Here is a 6,058-nt window from a genome sequence, read left to right as displayed (position 1 = left end):
TGGGCTAAACTTGGCCTGCAGCTGAACCCCTCTCAGGACTATTCTGCTGGACACCTACTACACAAAGCGCTTAGGAGCTTTGATTAGTACATAGAAACGGACACACAAAGGCAGCCAAAATTGGAAGACAAAAAGCACAAACCACATGAAAGAATAGAATATAGATCAAGGAAAAATGGAGTCAAGCAATCTAACAGATGCAGAGTTCAAAATACTGGTTATAAAGATACTCAATGAAATTAAAGGAAGTGTAAATGAACTCAGTGAGAACTTTAACAAAGAGATGAAACATAAAAATGGAAATGGAAATCATAAAAGGGAACCAGTCAGAAATAAAGAACACATTATCTGAGATGAAGAGTATATTTGAGGAGTCAACAGAGTGAAGGAAGAAGAGGATCGAACCACCGATCTAGAGGATGGGGAAGCCAAGGACACCCAACCAGAATGGCAAGAAAAAAGTAACCAAGAATATAGTAATTTAAGGAGCATATGGGTAACAACATCCATGTCATAGGGGTTCCTGAAGAGGGAGAACAAGAAGTTGAATATATATTTGAAGAAATAATGATGGAAAATTTCCTTAACCTGGTGTAGCAAATAGACATACAACCCCAAAAAGCTCAGAGAGTCCTCCTCAAAATGAACACAAAGAGGCCCACAGAAAGACACATCATAACTAAAATGCTAAAGCTTAAAGACAAAGAGAGAATCTTAAAAGCAGTAAGAGAAAAGCAATTAGTTACCTACAAAGGAGCTCCCATAAGACTGGGAGCTAATTTCTCAAAAGAAACTTTGTAGGACAGAAGAGCTTGGCACAAAATATTCAAAGTGTTGAAAACTGAGGATCTACAACCAAGAATACTTTATCCAGCAATGCTATCGCTTAGAGTTGAAGGACAGGTAAAGAGCTTACCAGACAAAAATATATTAAAAGAATTCATCAACACCAAGCCAGTATTACAGGAATTGTTGGAGGGACTTCTACTTCTTCTTCTTTTTTTTTTTTTTTTCAAGTGAGATAACCCTTGGTTGACCTCACAGATTGCAAGGAACTTGTTAGCTTACAATCCCTTATTTTTTATTTTTTATGCCTACAGCACCTGGTCTGCCTAGGTGGTATCCCATCCAAGTACTAACCAGGCCTAACCCTGCTTAGCTTCCGAGATCAGATGGGATCAGGCTTGTTCAGGGTGACATGACCGTAGATGGGAGGGACTTCTTTAAGAAGAAAAAACATGTATCAAAATCATGAATAAAGAATAGTAATAATTACATATTTAGCAACAAGTACCTCAAATGAAAAAGAGTTAAGTGCTCCAACCAAAAGATAGAGAAGCTGAATGGATAAGAAAATAAGACCCGTACATATGCTGCCTACAAGAGACTCACTTCAGATTAAAAGACATATGCAGACTAAAAGGAAGGGGAAAGAAAAAGATATTGCCTTGATGGACCTAGTGGGTATTGTGCTGAATGAAGTCAGATAGAGAAAGACAAATACCATATGATTTCATGTACAAGTGGAATCTAAAGAATAAAATAAACAACAACAAAAACAGAAACAAGCTTATAGATACAGAGAATATTTTGAGGGCTGCCAGATGGGAGGGAGGTTGGTGGGGGACGGTGAAAAAGAGCAAAGGGATTAAGAAGTGCAGATGGATAGATACAAAACAATCATGGAGATAAAAAGTGTAGCATAAGGAAAACAGTCAACAATGTTGTAAAAAAAATATGTAAGGGGAAAAAGGGGTATCTGATATAGTGGGGTGACCACTTTGTGAATTATAAAGATCTCTAATCACTATGCTGTACAACTGAAATGAACATATTATTGTATACCAACTATAATTGAAAAGAACTCATTGAATTGTATAATGTAAATATGAGCAACTAATTGTCTATTATACTTCAATAAAGTTGGGGGGAAAAGAAAAAAAAGAAAATCTAAGTATAGACATGTCTATAAAATACTGTTTAGTAAAGTCACAGAAAAATATGACTTCATTTCTACAAATAAAATGTGTATATATGGAAAAAAAGACACACAGACGGAAAGTAAAGGAATGGAAAAAAATATTTAATGAAAATGGAAACAACAACAACAACAAAAAAAGCTGGGGTAGCAATACTTTTATCAGACAAAACAGACTTTAAAACAAAGGCTATAACAAGAGACAAAGAAGAACCCAGAAACCCCACTTCAGAGTATTTATCCTAAGAAACCCAAAACACTGTTTCAAAGGAACATGCACATTCATATGTTCACCGCAACATTATTTACAATAGCCAAGATATGGAGGCAACCTGCATGTCCATCAATAGATGAATTGGTAAAGAAGTGGTACATATTATACCATGGGATATTACTCAGCCATAAAAAAAAGAATGAAATCTTGCCATCTGTAACAACATGGATGGACCAGAGGGTATTATGCTGAGTGGAGTAAGTCAGACAGAGAAAGACAAACGCCATATGATTTCACTTACACGTGGAATTTAAAGAACAAAATAGTAAACAAACAAAACAGAACAAGTTCATAGATACAGAGAACATTCTGATGGTTGCTAGATGGGAGGGGAATTGGGGGAGTGGGTAAATAAGGGGAATGGAGTAAAAAGTACAAATTGGCAGTTATAAACACAGTCACAGAGATGCAAAGTACAGCATAAGGAATATTGTCAATAATATTCTAATAACTGTACGGTATTAGGTGGGTACTAGATTTATCAGGGTGATCACTCTGTAAAGTATATAAATGTCTAATTAGTATGTTGTACATCTGAAACTAATATAATATTGTATGCCAATTACATACAATAATTATGTAAAATAATTATCAAAAAATAATCAAAATTTTAAAAATGTTTCACTTGTTTCAAAAGCTGAGTTCAAGGTTTATTGTCTTCATAAAACTCTCCCAGATTAATCCTTTCCCTGTAAGGATTTTCTCTTATTTGGTATGTTATATCCTACCACTTTATCTTTCATTTGCTTAAACAGAAGTTTACTTAGTTGTTTTACAATTACGCCTTCCTGTCCTACCTCGATCTGGCCCCAACTAGGTCACAAGTTCCATAACAGGGCAAGGACTGTGATTTCTCTTTCAGAAAAATGTTAGGCCCCCCACCCTGTGAGAATATAGTAAAGAGGAGGATTCTGCTTTTAAAAAGTCATGTTTTTATCAGTAAACATTCATTTTAGTTATATCAAAGATAATATTTTAGTACTGAAAATTAGGTTCCCAATCATTGTTCTAAAAGAAAAGATGAAAAGAGAACTAAGAGTTGATTAGATCTGCCTTCTTTCTGTGGCATATTAATATTACATCATCTTTCCTGAGCAATGGTTTGATCATTTCCTGATTTTTTTTTTTCAGGCTCTGAACATAACTTAAAAAAAATCTATTTTGTGGTCTTTTAGTACTTTGTTATTTTCAGGTATTTCTGGGCTTAATCTAACAAGAATTATAGGACAATGACATTTATTCTGTCATTTGTGATATCTTTTAAAAATTTGATTAGAACACATCTGACAAAGTCACACTTTTGTTCTTTATCAGAATTGTATCTGGGCTTAGACAAAATATCCATTTTTAGAAAATTCAGTCCCTTTGAAGTAATTTAGTTTTCAACTCTCTAGCCACGTAATAAAAAAAAGTTACTTTCTGAATTTAATGAAATCTGCTTATCTAAAGTCTAATAAAATCACCTCACTACACCAAATATTCTCTTTCTTCACAATTAGAGGCTTGAAGAGAAAAAGGGCCATTTATCTAAACCTTCCTATCACTTCTACAGGACTTACTAGTTATACCTAATTCAATAGGAAGCAGTTTCCCCTGTTGTCTCAGTGCTTTTGGAGGTATACTGACTTTAAAAAGTCAAGAATTTATAAAATTATTTTCTGTCAACCAAAAGATTATTCAAGATTAGCACTACATATAGTAATTGTGCTATATACAACAGTTAACAACATCCTGATTGTCTTCACATAAAAGAAACAAATTCATTTATCATGATGTATGTGTATAAACATCAAATACACACATAAAATAATTTTGGTTTGGTGTTAGCAACAAATGTTGGCTGAATACTCATTCATTCATTTCAACAAACAAATAACTACCTAATGGCTACAATGTGCCAGCCACTGTTGTAGGTGCCAGGGATACTGCAAAGAACAATGACAGTCCCTGGGCTCATGGAACTTTTATTTTAGTAGGGGAGACAGATAGCCTATTGATAAATATTAGCATGTCAAGTGACGATGGATGCTATGGAGAAAAACAAAGCAAAGTAGGGAGGTCAGCGAATGCCAGAGTGAGGGGGGGATGAATGTTAGAGTGGCCAAGGTCTCATTGTTGACGTTTGAGCAGAGACCTATTGGAAATGAGAACATACAGAAACCTGAGATAAGAGTATTTCAGCAGGAACAGCAAGTGCAAAGGCCCTGAGTGGGAGTGCACTTGGCACATTAGAGGAGGAATAAGGAGGCCAGTGTAGCTAGAATGAAGTGAGAAGAAAGGAAAATGGTATCTTACCAATAAAAGTCAGAGTTGAGGTTATCAGGTAGAAACTTCCAGGCCACTATGAGGATTTTAGCTTTCACTCTAAGCAAGGTGAGGAGATTCTGATACAGTAATGACAAGAGCCAAATTACATTCAAAGGGTCATTCAGGCTCCTAAGAGGAGAATAGACTATAGGGAGGAAAAGGAAGTATAAAGATGAGCTATGGCGCTACTAGAACAATCCAGCTGAGAGATGATAGTGGCTTAGACCAGGCTGGTAGAGGTTAGTAAAGTGGTAGTGGTAATAAGATTCTGGTTATATTTTCAAAGTTGAGCCAGAAGAATTTGTTAATAAAATACACATGAGAGGAAGAAGAGAATGGAAAAGGGAGGAAGAAAAGAATGGAGAGAGGGAGAGAAGAGTGATGGAGAGGGAGAGAGGAAGAGAAGTGAGAAGGAGGGCAAGAGAGAAGGTAAGAGTAAAAGAGGGAAGGAGGGAAGTGGCGCAGATGGAATGAAGAGGGGGAGAGAGAGCACTCCAGAGAAAGCGCTATGGGAGTGAGAGGGGAGAGAGACACAGGATGTTCAGGTTTTTCAGCCTGAGCAGCTAGGTAAATGGTGATGTCATTACTGAAATGGGACAGAATGAGGTAAAAGCAGAATTGAGGAAAGAATTCAAGTTTGGTTCTGCACATGTTATACTGAGATGCTTATTAGTGGACTGGGCAGCCGGATGTAAGTATAGAATTCTGGGGAGGGGTCCAGGTTGAAACATAAATGTGGAATTAATGACTGGCATAAAAAATGATATTTAAAGCTGTGATTCCATATGAGATCACTAAGCAAGTGAGTATAGACAGAAAAGATATCCCTGAGCCAAGCCTTAGGGCACTTGGATATTAAAAGTCAAGGAGAAAAGTGGGCACTAACACAGTGGACTGAGAAGGAGGAGTCTGCACTGTAGAAGAAAATTCAAGAGGAAGTGATGTCTCAGAAGAAAAGATGGACTTTTCTTATTACCTTCTCAAATATGCACAGAAGCAATATCCTGAAGTTGAAAAACTTGAGCTTTGGAGCAGAAGAGCTAGGATTGCATGATAGTTCCTTCAATTATTATTGGAGAAACATAGATGTTAAACTACTATAAATATCAGTTTCCTCAATTATAAAGTGGGGAAAATGATAAATACTTATTTTACAGAATTATGATAGTCAATTAAGAAAATACAGGTGAAAATTGTAATCAGTAACGTGCTATAAAAAAATAGTATTTTAAATCATAAAGTCTTAAAGAGTTCTAAGTAAAGAGGCAGCGTAGCAAAATCAGACAAACTTACTACCCTAAATACCTCAAAAAATAAATAAAAAGCCAAAAAAGATTAAGAGGGAAAAAATTCCATCCCTTATTCAACAAGGAGGAATTATAATTGCATACTATAAATTCTGAAAAGTGATGGCCAAGAATAGGAACACAGACTCTGATCAAGAACTGAGACTCCTATTCCCACCATAACTATTCCACCCCCAGAAGTTAGAAAAAAAA

General features: G+C 35.8%; 1 protein-coding gene and 1 pseudogene across 3 annotated transcripts in view; both read right to left on the bottom strand.

The window, feature by feature from the left end:
• The window catches only part of BLOC1S5 (biogenesis of lysosomal organelles complex 1 subunit 5), a 47,266-nt gene that overhangs the window by 19,499 nt on the left and 21,709 nt on the right, over nt 1–6,058 (bottom strand). The gene's annotated exons all lie outside the window — the stretch shown is intronic.
• On the bottom strand, nt 1,092–1,210 carry LOC111744209 (annotated as a pseudogene).

The sequence above is a fragment of the Pteropus vampyrus genome, unplaced genomic scaffold (genome assembly GCF_000151845.1).
Source record: "Pteropus vampyrus isolate Shadow unplaced genomic scaffold, Pvam_2.0 Scaffold129, whole genome shotgun sequence".
Lineage (NCBI taxonomy): Eukaryota > Metazoa > Chordata > Mammalia > Chiroptera > Pteropodidae > Pteropus > Pteropus vampyrus.
Note: the sequence above shows the minus strand (reverse complement) of the source record. Positions and strands in the feature narration are given on the sequence as shown.